This window comes from Durio zibethinus, chromosome 24 (genome assembly GCF_047325235.1).
Source record: "Durio zibethinus cultivar Kanyao isolate XHJ-2024 chromosome 24, ASM4732523v1, whole genome shotgun sequence".
Classification (NCBI taxonomy): Eukaryota; Viridiplantae; Streptophyta; class Magnoliopsida; order Malvales; family Malvaceae; genus Durio; species Durio zibethinus.
In genome coordinates, this window is record NC_143185.1 from 6,789,836 (window position 1) to 6,810,374 (window position 20,539).

At 28.0% G+C, this 20,539-nt stretch overlaps 1 pseudogene across 2 annotated transcripts; it reads right to left on the reverse strand.

Annotated features, from left to right (window-relative positions):
- Positions 1–14,061: 14,061 nt before the first annotated feature.
- Positions 14,062–16,994, reverse strand: LOC111316032 (protein LIGHT-DEPENDENT SHORT HYPOCOTYLS 10 pseudogene; annotated as a pseudogene). 2 transcript variants are annotated; one of them, XR_016333180.1, is made up of 2 exons: positions 16,360–16,994; positions 14,062–14,351 (listed from the first exon to the last, which is right to left on the reverse strand). The product of XR_016333180.1 is annotated as a protein LIGHT-DEPENDENT SHORT HYPOCOTYLS 10 pseudogene, transcript variant X2 (transcript). The 2 variants fall into 2 exon arrangements; XR_016333179.1 differs by having other exon boundaries at positions 14,062–14,341; positions 16,360–16,990.
- Between the last annotated feature and the right edge of the window lie 3,545 nt (positions 16,995–20,539).

Below are 20,539 nucleotides of genomic sequence, written 5' to 3' on the forward strand. Positions count from 1 at the left end.
TCTTAGAATTAGTAAATTTGTATAACTATCACATGGTTACTTTGTTAAATGTAATGAATAAGAATGTAATGAATGCATGTATGCAAAGAACATTTGCCTTAAAGACGGTATTCAACTAAAAGATTTCATTTATTTAAAAAAACTTTTATTTACATTGAGTTTATCATCCTAGAATTATAACCATAAAATTGTTTGATTTGTTTATACTGGGCCTTGGCTTGTTCGATGAAGTTCAACAGACGCTGTCCATGTTCTCCTACTGGGGCCACCACTTATTTCAATGCCTTCGCTTCTTTCACTATCTCTCTTGCCTTACATACCCCTTTATAAATTTGGGTCGTTAGGTGCTCAATGTATCTTTGTCTTCCTAAGTTCTCTCTTTTACCACACCAAACTTGGTATGATAACTCTCTATGCTCCCTAACCAATGTAGTAATGTGGCCTTCTTGTTCATTCAACTTTTATCTTAGCCTGCTCAGATAGCTATTCAGCATGTTATTCTCTGTCTGTACTTGAGTACTTTTTTCTTCCAATTCAGCATACTTCTTCTTCAATCTTGCATTCTCTTCAGTCAGCTCAACAATGGTTATCTCTTTGGCCCTTTCTCTCACACATAACCTTTTATGCTCTTGGTGTAGCTCTGCTAAGTCTTTAACAGCTGTGTCACGCTCTCTAGCAATCTTGTGAACTCTAGCTTCATGACTTTCAGCTCTATCTTTCCACTAGTCTTTTTTTTCTCGAAGCTTCTGGATCTCTTGTTTTAAATTACCCTTTTCAGACTCAAATTCTTTTGTTGCAAGCTCTAATTATGATGGTGTCTTTTCAAGTTTTTCTCTTATTGGCGGTTAAAAGCTCTCATAAGTGAATACCATTTCTTGTCTTCGTTTTGCTCTCCAAACCAAATACCTTGGAGTGACTTGATTAGTAAACGGTCCAGGACTCACTCTTCAGGGATTTTTTCATGCTTTAATCATCTCATTCATCCTTTGAAATGCTTTTGGCTCACTGTAAGAGAAATCTAACTGATGAAGTCTATAAGTCATAGGAATGAACTGTTCTGTCCCAAACTGTCTTTTCACTAAGAATGGTGCATAATTTGTCACTCCCCATAAACCCAGAAGTGGAACCACTGTGTTATCCCCACATTGATACAATATAGGCTCACGATTTATCCATAGGGCCAACCATCTTACATCGACACTGGTCAACTTTTGTAGGAAAATTATCCATTCTTTTTTAAACTTTCGTTCTGACCACGCACTTTCATAGAATTCCTTGATCGAGCTCGATTGCAGACATAAAGCTTCGAGAAAAGCATCTTTTCCCCATTCGAAATGGCTTTTCATCTATAAGTACAATAACTGTATGCATCCTATAAAATGCCCTTCATTCTGATGATAGTAACTCAAAGATCTAATAGTCTCTACTAATATTATCATTGAAGGATTACAACCATTGATCACACTCTCGAAAAAGTCAATCACTGCTATCTTAATATAACCTAAAACCTTTAAAAAGATCACCATTCTGCATATGGCTAGGGTAAATATATCTAACCCCCGTTCTTTGTTGGCATGTTGCACTAGAAACTCATGAAAAAACTTCCAAGGTAAGAAAACCTGTTATTGTTTCTTCTTTGTATGAGAATCCACAACTTCTTTGTCTATCCCCATGAGTTGAGCCAAACCCTTACGAAATCTTTACTTATGTTTTTTGACATATATCTTATCAGGAGCCTTGAGGTACAAACTAAATAAAATTGAATATTCTTCGATGGTTGGAGTCATATCAACTTTATTAAAGATGAAATACTTGTATGCAGGATCCCAAAATTATGTTACAGCTCTGATTAGTTGATCATCGATAACTACTGCTAGAAGGTGTGCTATATGACCATATTTTTGGCAAAACTGCTCTTGTCTTAACAGACTCATCTTCTTCCATATGTCAACTAAATCTTTTATATTATTCTATTTGACGAGGATAGATGTTTCTTGAAATAGAGTATACTCATATCCGATTGGTAAATAATCCTCCATCTTCAGTTAAATCTTTTCTGACTGGATTCTTACTTCGTTGGGTGTCTCACAAGGTGTTAATATAGATGAAGAACAAACTAGTCATTCTGAGGAGTCCATGAAAATTTTTTGTTGAAGACCATCGTTCAAGCAAATGTTCTTTATGCAATTTTATGATATGAGCATGAACCAATGCAAAAGAATGAGAGAAAAGGTTAGTATTCCAAAAAAAAAAGAAATAAATAAATAACTAAGTAAATTAAAACATCATACAGAATAAGAGGAATGAATCCTATGCTTTTGGTCAATTCTAAAAGGGAAGAGTGATAACTCTATCTATAGGTTAGGCACTCTTAAAGTTCACTATATTTGGTTTAAGGTCAAAGTCTAAAGGTTCCCAAATTACTCCTTACATCCTTGTCCATCACAGACTAGTAAGGCACCCTAATCCTCACCCATTACAGGCTACAAGCGAAAAAGGTTCAATTTGAGTGGGAGTATTTCGTTAGCCACTACGGAGGCATTAAACCTCATGAAAGCAATAGGTACTTTACTCCCTCCTAGAGGGACAGATCTCGTGTATAGAGCTCATGTTATGCACATGCATATGAATGACATAAATGACAAAGTAAATAAACATAAATGAATAAAAAATCTATACAAAAGGTTCAATTTTATTAGGCTTTTGGATAACACAAATTTATTTGTTGGCTTGACTCTCAGATGTCCTCAATGGAGTCGCCAAACTATCATAACGTCTAGATCTGACGATCTATCGTTAGACATTGACTCGAATGAGTCACCACCAATCTTTTTTATCTAGGTACAATTGGTCACCTAAGGAATCTATCCTTTCAGGGAACACCTAAATTTAAGGGTCCCTAAAAGAATAGGTTCGGGTTTACTAACCAGAATAGAGTTTGGGAGTTCGGTTACGTGTAGGAAGGTTATAGTACCCTCACAATGCCCATCGAAAGATGGTACCAGCTTAATTTTTGTGTTATCCAATAAGCCTTAAAAATTTATCAAGTAATTAATTATTGGAAATTATTCTCAATTGACTCTAATACTTTTAGCAGAAAATTGAAAAAATCTCCTCACCTCAAGAGTATGCAATAAAACTATTGTTTCACTTGTAGAAGCTCTATCATCGGATTATTTAACATTAAAGAAAATTCAAGAAAATAAAAAAGAAAAAGAAAATGATTGCTTTTGTGCAGGGAAAATTGATACTTTCAACTTTTTCTCAAAAATATTTTTTAGAAAGCTTATTTTCAAGGAAAATTGATGCTTTCAACTTTTCCTCAAAAATATATTTTTTTGAATTTTATTTAAAGAAAATAAATAAAAAATAAAATAAAATGAAAATGAAAATAAAAGAAAAAAATATAAAATAAAAAGTATTAAACAATTCTAATCTAATACATAAATAATAATAATAATAATAATAATAAATAAAATAAAATAATAAAAAATGAAAAATGAAAAAAAAATTGAAAATGACTTGCCTCAGCTCAGTTTGAGGAAGAAAAAATGGCTCGGAGACACGGCTCGAGCGTTCAGCTTAGCTCGGGAAATAGCTCAAAGACACAGGTCGCATGTGGGTCGAAAGCGGGTTGGCACTCGAGTCGGGTCGGGTCACCCGACTTCAAAATGTGTGGATCTTCTAGGCACAGTAACGTCAAAACGACGTCATTTTCACTGGGTATAAAAGGCTAATTCCTCTATTTTTTGGCAGACCTCTCATCCCCTCTTTTTCTCTTCCCTTCTTTTCCTCTTCCCTCTCTTTAAACCCCAAAGAACTCCGATTGAATGCCCACCGGATTCTGAAAATTTTTGCCAAAATCTAGGTTTTTCGTCGAAAGTTCATCGAAAAACTGACCAGTTTCTGGAAATGATTGCCAGAAACTGAGAAGTTGGTCAAAAAATTCAAACTTGGCTGGAATAGTCATCGAAAAATTCAATCTTTGTCAAAAAATTTAACCAAAATCTAGAAATTTTTTGAAAATTTTCCAAAAATTTCCAGAAAAAATTCATAAAAAATTCTCCAAAAATTCTCCACCGATTCTTAGAGCTATTCTAATGCACCAAAACCCTTTTAAGCTTCTGTTTCTTCACTGTACTCTCTCTCAACCAGTATCTGCTTTTTTCTATGTGATTTTCCTTTGATCCGTGGATCTATTTATAGGTATTGATTAGAAGAGTTTTTGATCAATTCTAGCTCCTTCTTGGATTGGGATTCAATCATTGAATCCCGTATGAACTCTGATTGAATCCCCATTCACGGTAGGATTCCTAAAAAATGTTCCAATCTCAGTCGAAAAAAAAAGAAAAAGAGAATAAAAATCAAATAAAAAATATTAATAGATAATTAAAAGAAAATAATCAGATAAATCAAAATATTAATAGATAAATTATAATATATAAATAGATAAATAATAATAAATACATATATATAATAATATATAAATAGATAAGTAATAATATATATAAATATTAACAAATAAAAAATAATAATAAAAATATATATTAATAAATAGTAATAATAAATAAATAAATAATAAATACATAAGATACAAAATAAAATATAAAATAAAAATAAAAATAATAAAATATAAAATACAAAACAAAATGGACCTACCAATTTGGACTAGGCCTAATTGATCTGAGCCTGGACTAAATTGGGTGTCTACAACCGCAACAAAAAAGGACAAAAAAAAGCTAAAGCCAATGATTCTATCCATTACATGTTTGCCTTTCAAGGTAAATTTATTATTATTTACTCAATTTATTCTTCATCTTAATTAGTTTAATTATTTGCTCATATTGTAATTTTCAAAATTTTTAAGAGTTTTAGGTTTACCCATATGTCAAATATATGATTTGTAATCCAAATTTTATCTGCTTTCAATATATGCTTAACTATATATTATATCATTAAGTGTATTTCAGTTGAGAAATTGTTTGATCATCTTATCATTATATAATATTGGAGATTTTCTAAAATATCCATATCTTCAAGATGATATAAATTGTAATCAAATTTATATGAATATTTTGGTTGTTGCTTTACTTTGATCATTTACTAACCCTTTTTTGAATACTTTTAATATATATTTATTTTGCTTATAGTACACTTTTTATAATTTCTAATTCATTATAGATGGTTTTTAACAAGGAATAGATGAATATTGATGATAGAACAAATGATAAGTTTGTAAAAAGGATTGATGCATTGTTAGAGTTTGCATTTGGCCAACCAAACGTGGATGATAGAATTTAATGCCCGTTTGGTTTTCAAAAAAAGATCTGAGATTAGATTTCATTTATTCAAGTATAGATTTTTTATTAGTTATACCTTTTGGCATTTACACTAAAAAGTAGAAGATGATTTATTAGAAGTTAATGATGATAATGACATTAATAAAGAGGATGGAAATAATGACATGTTGGCATGTTATGTGATGCATGTGGATTGATAGATATGGATGTAGAATTCATTAGTGCATTTGATATAAACAACAATATAGAAGGTATACATTCAGAACCCAAAGTTGAGGCTACTAAATCCTATAGGCTATTAAAGGCTGCTAAACAAAAATTGTACCCTACTATGAAAAAATATTCAAAATTATTTTTTATTGTTAAATTTCTATAGTTAAAGTGCCTGTATCATGTGAGTGATATGTACTTTGATGCTAAGTTAGAAGTGATTAGGGCAATAATTCCTAATAGAGATAGTTTTCTTTATTAATATTATAAGGTAAAAAATTAATAGCTGAATTAGCACTAAACTATATGAAAATAGATGTATGTTGTAATGATTGTATACATTACTGAGGTCAAAATGAAAATGCAAATGAGTGTTTGATTTGTCATTCATCTAGATAAAAGTCAATTATAGGAAGTAAAAATGTCCCTCATAAAGTTTTGTGATATTTTCCTCTTAAATCCTAATTATAAAGGCTATATATATATATATATATATATAAAGACAACATCTTAGAGGTAGCATAATGAAAAATGGATATATGATGAGAGATTGAGACATTCTACAAACTTTATTACTTGAAAGTCATTTAATGATCAGCATACTACATTTGCTTTTGATCCTAAAAACATGAGACTTGGTTTAGCTTGTGATCGGTTCCAATCTTTTAAGAATGTAAGCTCATAACATAATATTTGGCCTATAGTATTGATTTCATATAATTTACCTCTTTGGATGTGTATGAAGGAATAATATTTTATGCTTTCATTTCTTATCCCAGACCTAAATCTCTAAGAATGGATATAGATGTATATTTGCAACCATTGATTGAAGAGTTAAAATAGTTATGAGAAGAAAGGTTTGACACATATGATGCTTATAGTAAATAAAATTTTAAATTGTATGTAGCGGTTTTATGGATGATTAGTGATTTTTCTACCATGCATATCTATCAAGGTGGTCAACAAAAAAAAATCTTGCATGCCCTTTGTGCCATAAAGAAATTACTTCTCTTTCACTTAAAGCTGCATGTAAAGTATGTTACATGTGTAATCGATAATTTTTACCTAAAAACCACAAGTAAAGAAAAGAGTTCAGGTAAGCACCAAAGTAATTGGATGGTGAAGAAATGCTAAGACATTTTGATTTGTTCCAACAATGTAAGTTAGGTACAGGAATAAAAAAAGTATGATGTAACTAACAGTGTTTTTAATTGGAGGGAAAAAAAAACATTTTCTTTCAATTGCCCTATTGGAAGACACTTATTTTATGTCACAAAGAGAAATCAGTTGTGCATAGCATATTAATGGATTTAAAACTCTTGATGGATATTTGTCCAATATTCTTAATGTGTTAATGATAAAGGAAGAAAGATATCATCCACTAAGAGTCATGATTCCTATGTGTTTTTAGAACAGCTTCTTCCTTTGGTTATACATTGACTGTTACCTAAATAAGTTTATAATCCTTTAGTCGAATTAGATGCTTTCTCTCGAGATTTATGCTCTAAGAGTCTTGATATTGATGATCTTGATCGCTTACAAAAATAAATAATCTAAACATTGTGTAACCTTGAGATGATTTAACCCCTTCTTTTTTTGATATTATAGTGCACTTGACAATGCATTTACCCTGTGAGGCTAAACTTGTTGGTCTAGTAACTTTTTGATGGATGTATCCTATTCAAAGGTAATTTTCACAATTTCACTATATTATTGTTTTTCATTCTTTATCTAAATAATAATTGAGTTAAACATTCATTTCATAGACTATTTAATTATTAAGTATCTACGAAAATTAAAGTCATATTGTCACAACAAGGCACACTTAGAAGGATCAACACTGTAGGTTATCCAGTTGATGAATGTTTTACCTTTTTTTCAAGGTGTTTGGAAGATATTGATACCAAGTTTAATTGACCAATGCAAAATGATGATGGTTGTCATATGTCTCCATCAAATGATGGCCTTCTGAAATTTGTCAAAGTGGATCGTACCATAAGGAGAGGTATAGTGACTAAGCTTGCTTTCACAAAATTAAATCAAGCTCATTCAGATATCCTAAATAATTGTGATAAACTATTACTTTTTATACAGTAAGTTATATCAACCATGATTTGTTCATTACAATTTTTTAACAAAATTTAATTATTATTAATTTTATTAATTGTTTTGCAGAGAGTATAAAGAGAAGTTGAAAAAGACTTCTTATGGAAATCTAGAAAAGAAACATAATGTTGAATTTCCTAATTGGTTTTATACACAAGTATGTATTAATTTTTATTATTTACATTTGTAATAATTATAAATTGATTTTTGTTTGAACTTTAACTATATGTTTATTTGTTTTCATACAATTTATTAATTTGTACCATAATTTGATAGGTGTTAAAATTACATACTTAAGGAACTATAGGAATTAACTTACTTAATTTGGCACAATCTCTTTTGCATATTGTTACAAGATACAGTGGCTACATAGTAAATGATTTTAGATTTCACACATGTGGTCGTGAAAGAAATAGAAAAACTCAAAATAGTACAGTAATAGTGCGAGGAGATAATAACTCCCCTGACAAAGAATATTATGGTATTTTAACATATATATAGATAAGTTATAGTATATTGGGGAAAGGATATAGTGGTTTTTAAATGTGATTGGTGGGATGTTTTACATAAAAGCATTAGATTTAAGATTGACACTTATGGTTCTATAAGTGTTTATATGAATCGCACTCTAAACACAGATGAATCATTTGTGCTAGCATCTCAAGTAAAGCAAGTCTACTTTGTTCAAAAACCAAAAGATCCTAATTAGCTTGTTATGATGAAAGCTCCTTCACGTGATTTATATAACATCCTAATTGCCATTAACGAGACAAATGATTGGTAGATGATGGAGAAATTTACTAACAAGATAAGTGTGATGAATATGATTGTACAACAATATCATTGGATAATATGAGTAAAGTCACTATGTTGCAAAGGGATGACATAGTTGGACAAACAATTCATGTTGAGGTAGCAAAACAGATAGAAGTAATGATTGATGCAATTGCATTGAATGAGGAGTTCATTGTGGAGCAAGATGATGATGATGAGTTCATTGTGGACTTGACTATGATCTAAATATTGACTCATATTTGTCGATGATTAAGTTTACTTTATGTGATTTCATTTATATAAACAATTTACATGTATAAGTCCAACATTTTTTTTACTATTTAGTAATATTTTGCATAATACTTTTTATCTTTTGATATTTTAATAAAATGAATACAGTTTAGGCATAATTGTAAATTCTTCTTGTTATAATTTTTTTTGTTGATCTTCCTTCGTTCTAGATGGTGCTTTTAAACTTTTTGTTTCATCAAATTTCTTTTCCTAAATATGTTATAGCTGGTACAAATCATGTCAAAATTCATAATAATTCTTTTTATTGTTACAAATATGATAAAAATTTTGTAAAAATTTTTTGTCGTTGTATAAAATATTAAAAAAATAAATTAAGCAATGACATTTAAAAATCATTGCAAATAAAATAAGTTTTCACAACAATAATTTTTTATCATTATAAATATGATAAAAATTTTCCTAACAATTTTTTGTCAATGTATAAAATATTAAACAAATAAATTAAGTAACAACATTGAAAAATCATTACAAATAAAATAAGTTTTTGCAACAATATTTTTTTATTATTACAAATATGATAAAAATTTTTGTAACAACCTTTTTGACATTGTATAAAATAATAAAAAAATAAAATAAGTAACGACATTGTAAAATCATTGCAAATAAAAAAAGTTTTTGCAATAATAATTTTTATCATTGTAAATGTGATAAAAATTTTTGCAATAACTTTGTTGTCGTTGTATAAGATGTTAAAAAATAAATAAAGCAAAGACATTGAAAATTTTTTACAAATAAAATAAGTTTTTGCAATAATTTTTTTGCCACTAGAAAAATAATATGAATTCACAAATAAAATTTGTCATTGTAAAAAAATTAAATAATTTAATTAAGCAACTATTGTAAAAAGTTGTTGTAAATAGAACAAGATTTTGCAATGAAATTTGCAATCGTTACAAACTAGAGTTATTAAATATTTATTTTCTTATAATGTTATTTTATTATTCCAAAGCAGCCTTTATATTTTTTTAATATATAAGAAGTCATAATATGTAGATATGAAAGTATTGGATTCAAATTTCTAATTTATTAGATTAATCTCTTAAAGATAATTAGTTAAATTCAAGATTTCTTAAAACAATTATTCAAAAACCATGGAGTAGGTATCGACTCCTATTGTTTTTTATTTTATTCACCTATTTTTTATGACAATAATTGGTGAGGTATGAAACTATATACGAAGTGATGAGTTTTTTTCTCTCCTTTCTTGGTCTTTTCATATAGGTTTCTGTTTCCCGTGGAAAGAATTGGGCGGGGCCACTGCCTATTGTGGCCAAGGGAAGAAGTGATGGTCATGACTTGATTTGTTGACCGGGTTATGACAGGATGAGATGCTTGGTTATATGTTTAAATTTGAAGTATCTAATATTATGGTTCAATCAATTAATTAGAATGCAATGGATCATAATTAGCACTTGAAATATGGATATAGTAGTTTTACCATTTTTATTATAATTTTTTAATTATTTTTTATATTTTATGTCGATCATTTGTCAATTTTATTAAATGGAAGATAAAATATTTAATTACAATTTTCTTAAAAAAAATGTTACTATAAATTTTCTAAAAATTTTTATTATTAAGGAATTCTCAACACCCATCTCATAAGAATTACTGTTTTTGGTTAATTTGCAATTATATTTACTAAATTCAATAAATGTTTAATTTAAAATAAAAAACCCAATGAAACATAAGAAATAATAAGCAAATAAAATTAAAGAGCCAAAAATTATTTTTTTAAAATGGGCAAGAATTAAAAAAAAATTAATTGGGTATAGGTCCGTTATGCTTGATCACTTGAAAAGAGAGAAAATCTTAATTCGGCCTGAATGTAACTCAATCCATTACCTCCTCTTCATTTACTATTTTTCTATTTTTTTTACTTCAGAAAAGACATGGTATTAGAGGTATTTAAATAAATTCTAAAGTTAATAGTAAATGTAGTTTTTAAATTTTGACTTAAATTTTATTTTGATTTTTAAAGTTTAAATAGTTCTAAACATAATTTTAATTGTCTAAAATTCTCCTATTTTGATCTTTTTATCTATGGAACCATTTAAATGGATAATAAATATCAATTGACATCATATGATGATGTAAGCTAATATCTCACGTGACAAATGAATGATCAAAATAAAAGTTTTTTAAAATTTAAGGACTAAAGACAAAAGCATCTAAAAAATTTTATAAATTTCATATATATTTTATAAAATGTTAAATTTAAAATTATAAAAATTTAATATCATTTTATCAACAAAAAAATTTTTATTTTCTATTAAAAAAATTATTTTACTAATAAATCATGGTAAAAGTATTATTTCTATCCATAAAATATATATTTTAAAGTATTAAATATCTTTTATTTTCCTTTTTCAAATATATTTTATAAAAAATAAATAAAGCAAAATATAAAAATATTTCAAGAAAAAATTTATTTGTATATATTTCAAATATATTTTATAAAATATTATAATTTAAAATATTTTTTTAATTTTTATTATGATATGATTTATCAATAAAATAATATTTTTAAAAGAAAATAGATTTTAAAAAATTAAAATTAAGTTGAAATTTTCAAAATAATATTGTTAAAATTATATAACATTTTAAAAAATTGAGCAAAAATTTTTATATCAGCTTAAGAAATTAAATAAAAACTCTAAATTATGTTAAAATATTACTAAAAATTTTCAGATCATTTTCAAAAATAGCTTTATTTGTCTATTCAAAAATATAAAAATTTTATATTCATATAAAATAAAAATATAATTAAAACATTTTTTCTTTCTAATAAAATGTATTTTAAAAAATTTATTAAAATGGAAAAATAAAAGATATTTAATATTTTAAAAAATAAATTTTTTGGATAGAAAATAATATGTTTTATTTTGACTTATGAATAAAAGAATATTTTTAATAATATTTTTTAAATTTATTATATTTTTAAAAAGGAATTTAAAAATGTTAACTTAATTTTAAGTTTTGAATAATCTATATTCTATTTTTAAAAAAATATATCCAATAAGTTATATTATAACAAAAAAAATGCAAATGCAAATATAACTATAAATTTAATATTTTTATAACACATGTATGAAATATATAAAATTTTAAAATAATTTCATCTTTGATCTCTAAACTTTGAGAGAATCATATTTTGGTCTCTTATTTACCATATGAAATGTTAGTTGATATCATTATGTGATGCCAAGTGATATTTATTATCAATTTAAATACTTTCATAAATGAAAAGATTAAAATAAGATAATTTGAACAATTAAAAAACTGATTAAAATATTTTAAAATTTATAAACTAAAATAGAATTTGAATCAAAATTTAGAGATTATGATACTATTAACCCTAAATTCGAAAAAAAATCCTCTATCTTATTTCTTCTTATTCATTCGTCATAGGTGTTCCTGTCTTTCTAAAACCTATCTAAGCCTCCGCCTTGTATCGCCATTGCTGCCATCATGAGTTGTCTATGGTTGTCTCCTTTTATATTCCTTTCTTTGCTCTCTTTTTTTTTTTTTGTTTTTAATTTCATTTTCTTACATTTTATTAAAAATTTTTCCTTCTCTAAAAAAATAAAAATTCCAACTATTACCACCATTGCCACCTCCTTTAATCACTGTCGGCCGTGGTTTCTCTTCATATATTGTCTTATGAGTATGTATTTTTTGTGTCTAAGCTTTTCGCTTCTTCATTTTTTGAAAAATAAAAATATATTCAAAAAATTCTCAAATGTTAGTTCATTGTTGTTGTTCTTTTTTATTTTTAGTGTTTATTGATTGATTGTCTTAGTCGTGACTTGTTACTTGTAGTGATATATATTTTTTATTTTTTAAAATATAATAAATCTAAAATATTTTAGATCTAAAATCTTTTTGTAAGGTTTTTCTTTTTCTTTTATGGGTAGTTGTGTTGATTGGATTTGTTATCGGTGAATTGTGCTGCTTAAATTTTTTAAAAATTTGAAATTTAAAAATTTAAAAAAAAATTTTATGTTCATTTTCTTATATTAGGAGATATGATTTTTATGAAAAAAAATATTTTTAAAAACTTTTAAAATTTATATATATGACAATTGTTGATGTTTGAAAATTCAAATCTCTACTTTTTTTTTTTTGTATTTTTTTAGTTTTTTTATTTTTTTATTTTTTGAAATACATTTTTGGATAAGATATGTTTGATTTTTAAAAATTTTTGAATCTATATTTTGGTTTTATTTGAATTTTTTTGTAATTTTCAGATTTTTTTTCTTTTTATTTAAATTTAATTAAATAATGATGCAATTTGTCAGCATCATTACTGCTACGTGGCATCAAGAACCCGTGGGTTCATTTTAACCTATATAGGTATTGATTTTGATTAAAAGTAAAATGATGATTATTTTACAATATTAAAAAGTGCCAACCGCTAACTTTTTTGCAATTGGATAATATTTAATATATAAAATAATAGATAAGATGTTATGGTAATTATTTTACATTATATTTAAGTTATATTTAAAAAAAGATAAAATTATAAAAAAATTATCATTTTTTTTATAAAATGATTTAATTCTCTTAAAGTAGAGATAATCATTTTTAATTTATAAGATTAAATGTGCATATCTTACTTTACTTTTAAAAATTATATAAATAATTTAACTTATATACACTTTAAGGAAATATAATTTTGACTAATAAATAAATTATTATATTTTAATTCTTACATATATCAAATAAAATATAAGATAATATTATTTAATATAATCTTATTCATAACATTTTCTTATCTTATTCTATTATAATCTTATAGATCAAACACAATCTTAATTTATATAATAATATATAAAGGTATACTAAAACATAGCTAAAGAGGCAAAACTTCATTATTGTCAGATCAAGTTTCTTAAGGTTAGACATTAAAAATGATTAAATAAAAATTAAAATTAAAATTAAATTTTAAATTAATAGATTGATAACATTATTAAAATCTATTATTTATTAATGAATTTAAAACAAATTGCCAATGTTAAAAGAATTTATTAATTTGTAAATAATAATAATAATAATAATAATAATAATATCTTTTGGGATGAATAACTTAACAGATTTGTTTCTTTTTCTATAGGAATAGGAAGTAGCTAAAAGAGTATTCTCACCTATATTGAAGCAGTGTTTTCACATCATTTTTGCTCCTAAATGCAATGTCTAAAATGGCTGTAGCAGTTATATTAATATGCATTTAGAAAGTAGATTCGAAGCTACATTAATCAAAGCAAGGCCAGCCCCAGGGTGACATACGCTTGCTGGCAGGCCCTAAACTTGGAGAATGGAATGGGCAACATACCAATATTTATGAGTAAAATGATGAAGATATAATCATCATCATTATTTGGAGTAGGCAGTTTAGGCATAAAATGGACATTCATGTAAAGAGTTGGTGATCAACTTCTATATATATATAAGAGCTTACAAAATAATCAAAACGCAAACAAAGTGGAGACTGACCAAGAGAGTTATGTACACCCAACTCCCTTGATTATAGCTATTGGCAAGTACAAAAAAGCTGAAAACCCCAAACTGAGCTGAATCTTCAATCGCTTATATCATTTAACAATCCCCTTCCATCATGATTCTTTTCTAATGTAATCCTGCATGAAACTATACTTCATCAGTTCTAAAAAGTTCCTACAGCCTTGGATATATATATATATATATATACATATATATATAGCAAATTAAATCTCTTATTTTTTTTCCTATCCATAAATTAAGCATATATAAGTAGCTATATGTGAATGAATGTAAGCTCGTGCATGTGTCACAATTAGCGCACTGAACCCCTCGAAGTGTCAATCCCTTGGTTCAAGAACTGCACATGCTTGGAGTTTGAATCTCGTCTCTAATACATTTGCATGTACTGCATATTTATGGAAATTGAAAATAAAACCCCTAATAATCTCAAAACACCAAAATGATTGGTTATAGGTATACGTGCACCAATTGACAGATTAAATGAACAAACATATTTTGTCTCAAGGGATCATGTATTGTAAAAGATTGCCATATATTTTCCTTGTTAAAATTTAAGTCGAGAAAGGAATGATTAAACTTTATAATAAGCTAACTGTGATTCCAAGAAATCAAAGATATAGCAAATATCAAGACCTAGTTACAGCAACCTATGGAGATAAAGTAATTGATCATGCAAGATCTTTCTCCTGAAGATGGCTATCTAATTCTAAAATTTACTTAAAGAGATGGAGATGAGAAGGACATCAGAAGTAGAACTGATAAACTAGAAAATTCGATGAATCATACATAGGAATGGACATGATCTGTGATTTCTTTTATAATATTCTTCGATGCATTTTTCTAAAGCTATTTATAAGTTCTAATGATATATAGCACAACAACAGAAATTCTTTGGTGCTGCATAAAGGTTTAATATATTTGATGGCGAAGAGATGATGAAGAAGAGCGACAAGAACACATGCGGTGGTAGATTGAATGTTTTTTTTCTCAAAAAATGTATTCTTTCGATGTCTAAAGCTCACTAATTTGATCAACGTACCCGGCATAAACTTTAGCTCGAATCAAATCTTTAGTCAGAAAACAAAAGTATATAATTTAAATGGAATAAACTTACTGTCCCACAAAATCTGATGCCGGACAACATGCCATCTAATCTATATATTGAAGGTACAAAGGGCAACTACAAAATTAATTTATTAATTAATGCAGATATGCAAAATCTCAAAACTAGCCTTGCGAAGATCTTCTGCACTAGAGAAAAACAAAAAAAATCAGTGGGGCAAGCGTTAAATTATTGTTATTGTTAACGTTAAATAAACAATTGTTAATATAAAGACTTGCAATTATGTTAATGGAATTGAGCTAAAGCCATATATAAAGCATGGATAAACACTAAAATATTAACTAAGCTGATTTCTTAAGAAACCTTAAACATTGATTAGTCCTTTTCTTCCAATCATTTGTATAATTAGTATTTGCAAACATAGAAAAGTGTATGATATCTCACTTGACCCTTCATGGGGGCACAAAATCTGCAGAATCTCAAAAGGGCTAAATCAAGGAAAAGTTGTCATGAAGTAACAAATATAAAAGACAGCAACTATTGACACAGTGTAAAATTTTGCACAATTTTGATTTGTTGGCTGTCTTAGGGTGTGAGAGAGAGAGGGAAATCTTCCCCATATTACAAGCAGCTCTGTTGTTTCTAGAGATATATAGATTGACTACATTTTCACCATCGTATTGAATGTCTTCAGAGAGTAAAAGCAACTCTCAAAACATTTCTGAGACTTCCATCGCCCCAAGGTTTCTACATCATAGCACTATATATGCAAATTAGGGTTCTTGATAGTTGTAAAATTTCAGTGGGAGCCAAAGGAAAATGGCCTGTTTACAATATTGAGGATTAATTAATTTGCATTTGGTGTACCACCAAATAGGTAAACATTTAGTTATTGATTTGTCTTTCGTATGTCAGAAGTCTTCCGAAAGCAGTCTTTTTAGTTCAGAAACTACATGTAGTCATTGATCTCATGAAATTGAAAATAAAAGCACTGCTTGCTAGATCTAGCATTTTAAAGTGAAAGTAGTTATGGAAATTAAGCAAATTTTGAAACGGGTGGATGATAATTACCATATTTGGTCCGGAAGGAGGAAAATGAATCAAGAAAAGTGCATGGTAGAGCTGGATTCATCACTTCCCTTGCCTTGATTCGGCTTCTTCTTTTTCTTCTTATAAGGGATCCCCCTTGCCTTGGCTTGACACTCCCTGACCTCTCTGAGATAAACTCGAATAGCACTGCTGGCGAAAGGGTTGGTCTCAGGTGACCCTCCATTCTCTTCATAGGCGGCTCGAAGCCTCCCAATAAGAGCATCAAGGCTGCCCCAAGCTTGCCTAAGGGGGCAAGTGCATGGAGCAGGCGGCTCAGGCTGTCCATAGAACATGCATCCCTGCAGGTGAACCTTGGTTTTGCCAAACTGATCCAGATATCGAAGGAAGTCTAGCACATGGTTGCAATTGCACTGCGAAAGAGGAACTGGGGGCCTCTGGTTCTTCAAGTACTGGCCGAAGGTATTCCAGTCCCTTCTCTTCTGTGACTCATATCGGCTAGGTGTTGGGGGTTGCTGCTGATCACCGGGATTAGTCCTTGATGATCCTTCCGCTATATCCTTCCCTCTTTCACTCGACATATCGTTCAGATCGATGCAGATTAATTATCATTTGCTAAATAAGGCAAGAAATTATAAGGGGGGGGGGGGGGGGGGAAAGAGGGGAGGTGAAAGGAATAGGAGAAGCAAGGGAGTGGAGGAACAAGAAGTTCACATCATGGGGCAAGCGATACATGGCATTGGGCCATAACAAGTTGCTTTCTATTCCTCTTTTTCTTCATCTTTTATTTTTGTATTCTCCTTTTTAATAATAGTACCAGAAAATTAGCTCTACATTTTCCCTATAAGTCCATACAATAATTATATGTTTTTTGTCAAGATAAAGCATTATCATGTTAATTTTGAAGCCTAATTACCATTAAACCCTGATCCTCTCTAGTGATAATTTCTCCGCAGTTTGTACAAACAAGCTATCTTTTGTGTAATAAATTAGAGGATTATTATTTCATCATGATCACCGAAGGTTCAACTAAGCAATGTCGTTAAAAAAAGAAAAAACTGGTATTTTTTTTGCTCATATGAGTTACAAATTAATTTGACTCAACAAACTCGTTTTAGGTTTCATATTTGACTCATTAAGTGGGGATCAGATGTGAATGAGATCTACTATTCAGATTTGATACTGTTGTTTTGGTTGTCATTTTCAAATTTAGGCAATGGGATATATATTATTTACATACAACACTAAACCCTGGAAAAGTACGTAAGATACTAAAATACATACTCATAACATCAATCAATCCAGTTGTAGCTAGAATCAAGCTTTATTAGGTTTTTGGGAACATAATCACCATCCGGACAAGATCAATGCCCCTTTATTGCCTAAAAATTATGCATATCTATACATCATCTATTTCCATCTTCCCTTGGGGCTGACAAAACGTTATAAACATGCAATTCCTCTATATTATACGGCATAAGAGAGAACTGGGCTTTGAACATTTTTAATAATTTATTTATTTTCTTTAAATTATAAAAATTCGAATCTTGATATCTGAAATAGAGTTTAATATTTCGTCAATAGTTCATGCGGCTATTACTCCTAAATATTGTTTGTATAATATTTGAATATTTGATTCATACTAAATACACGTTTTTTTTTTGTGTTAAATTAAGTTTGTAAAAATAAAAAATTATCTTGTGGACATGGTTGTATTTCTAATATTACTTCTTATTAGGGTTATCGTGATAAATTAGCACAACAAGTTTACTCACTCAAGTGAGGATGCTTGTCAATTTTTTCTTTAAAAATATAAAAATAATAATAAAAAAATTAAGCGTAGTCCTTTGGCTTGTATAAATAAAAACTAAGAGTGTGTTGGCAAATTTTGGAGCTAAACGTAATGCGGTGGATTTTGCTAATAACAAATTATATTCTAACTTGTAATGATCCGGGAGCGAGGAAACCTGAGATACAAAATCAAACTTGATTGGAGATGACAGCCGACCAGTTTCCATGGGTCCTACGCGTATACGATCCATTTATAATTCGCTGGATCTATCAATTTTCTCCATTTCTCTAGTACTGCTGCTTCACTAAATATTTTCAATTAAAGTTGGTATACAAAAAATCTTAAATTTCCTTGCAAGCTGTTGCATATCTAACTAATTTCTACTTGCCTCATTCACTGCTCAAAGTATAGCAAGTTTTTTTTGGATCTTGCATAAGAAACAAATGCAAAAAAAAAAAAAAAACAACTAAACTAGCTCAATGCTCAACAAAATTTGATATTAAGTTGAATTTGAAGTCTCAAAGTAGTTCAAGAACTCAATCCTTGGTATTGAGACATAATATTATTGCAATTAGAAATGTTTTTAAATCGAGTTGTTTATCAAGTTAGCATATGAATTCAACTTAACTTATTATATTATTAAATAATATAATTTAATTATAAAAATATTTTAAAAAATTAAAATAATAATATATAATAAATTTTAATATTTTGATATTAAACCTAATATAATTATACGAAAGAGTGAATTGAGTTTGACTCAGCCAGGCTTAAGCTTTTAGGTCTGAAGTAGACGTATTTGGATCCCATCCACAGACATCCTTAAAACTAAAAACTTGTTCTAAACATGAATAATTAACTATGAAAACTTTCATAGTTATTAACAAAAGCTACCTGTATTAACATTTATAATATTGCGAAAAAATTGTTTTATTTGCAGTCTAAAATGTTTTATGTGACAACATGTTATTCCTATTACATTTTAAAGCAAGAGTAGGAGTAAATTGCACTATAAATTTGCTGTCTTTATATAATATTTTATTTTTATTTTTAAATTTTTTTATTGACGACCTTTTAAACCATTCTATCCACCATCATTAAAATTGACAAATCTTCCGATCTCAAAACCAAGAGGCATAAACTCTCAACTATGCGGTTAAAAGAGGTGGATCTGTTTTTAACATGAAATTTATGATTTGTGAGGTTCCACGTGGCACTAAAGTGGTCGATTTCGTTGATTTCTTATTTATGCATTTTACTAACAAGAATATGCAAAAAGTAATTACAAATACTTTATGCGACAATACCATTTGCTCAATCTAATAATATTACACAAAATTTGGTTGCAAGATATTTCATATCTCTTGAAAAATATAACTATACATTTAGTATCTAAATTTTGGCAAAATTTACAATTTGATACTCGAAAAAAATATAATATATCATTTACATTCTAAATTTTTAAATTATCTATTATGCTGCTAGTTCAACTAGTTTATGTATATGGCACTTAGACAAGTTTATCAAGTTATGGGTACATTTATGAAATTATCAATATCATTTTTTATTTCAATTCAAAAGTGTATTTTTTCACTTAAACGATGAAAAACCTATCCAAGATAGACCGATTGTTGGATGCCATGTGGCATCAACATGTCATCCACGTAAAATTTTCATGAAACATTTATTATTTTAATTTATTTAACATGTGTTTTCGTGCATGCTATAATAAGTAGATGTCATACAAGCGAGTTAGGTTAATAGCGTTAAAATTTGAGTTAACATGATATAGTATTCGAAACTTTAAAATCAATTTGTATTTTTTTATTTGGGCAATTTGCTTATTTTACTATAATTTCGATATCAAAAGTATAATTAACTCTTCTTGAAATAATAGAAACTACTTAATGACTATTGGAGTATGCTCTAGACACCAATCGGATTTGTCCAAAATACTCTTGTTATTGTAAAATTTGAATCTAATAAAGTATTGATTCATATGCATGCTTACAAGTACATAATTATGTATTTTTAATGATAAAATTTTTGGAATAAATCAATTTTGCAAGAGAATTACAAATATGTTATAATTATGCATTATTGCATCAAAGCTTTATTCCTTAAATGTTATTCATCAATGCTATGTCAGGAAAAGACAATGATGAAAGTTGTTAAGATTTGCACATGATTAAACTTTTGCTTATGAAGCAAGTTACTAATCTCACAGGTTGAAATTTGGACAAACTTTAGCTAATATGTAAGTGTTTGTTATAAGGACATGTTCACTAAACATGACTCGAAATGAGAATGCAATTTGATAAATCACTTGAACGTTTGTGGCAAAATTCTCATGTGGTAGTTGCATAAGTGATTATATGACTTAAGATTATTCATGATCTTATATGGGAAATG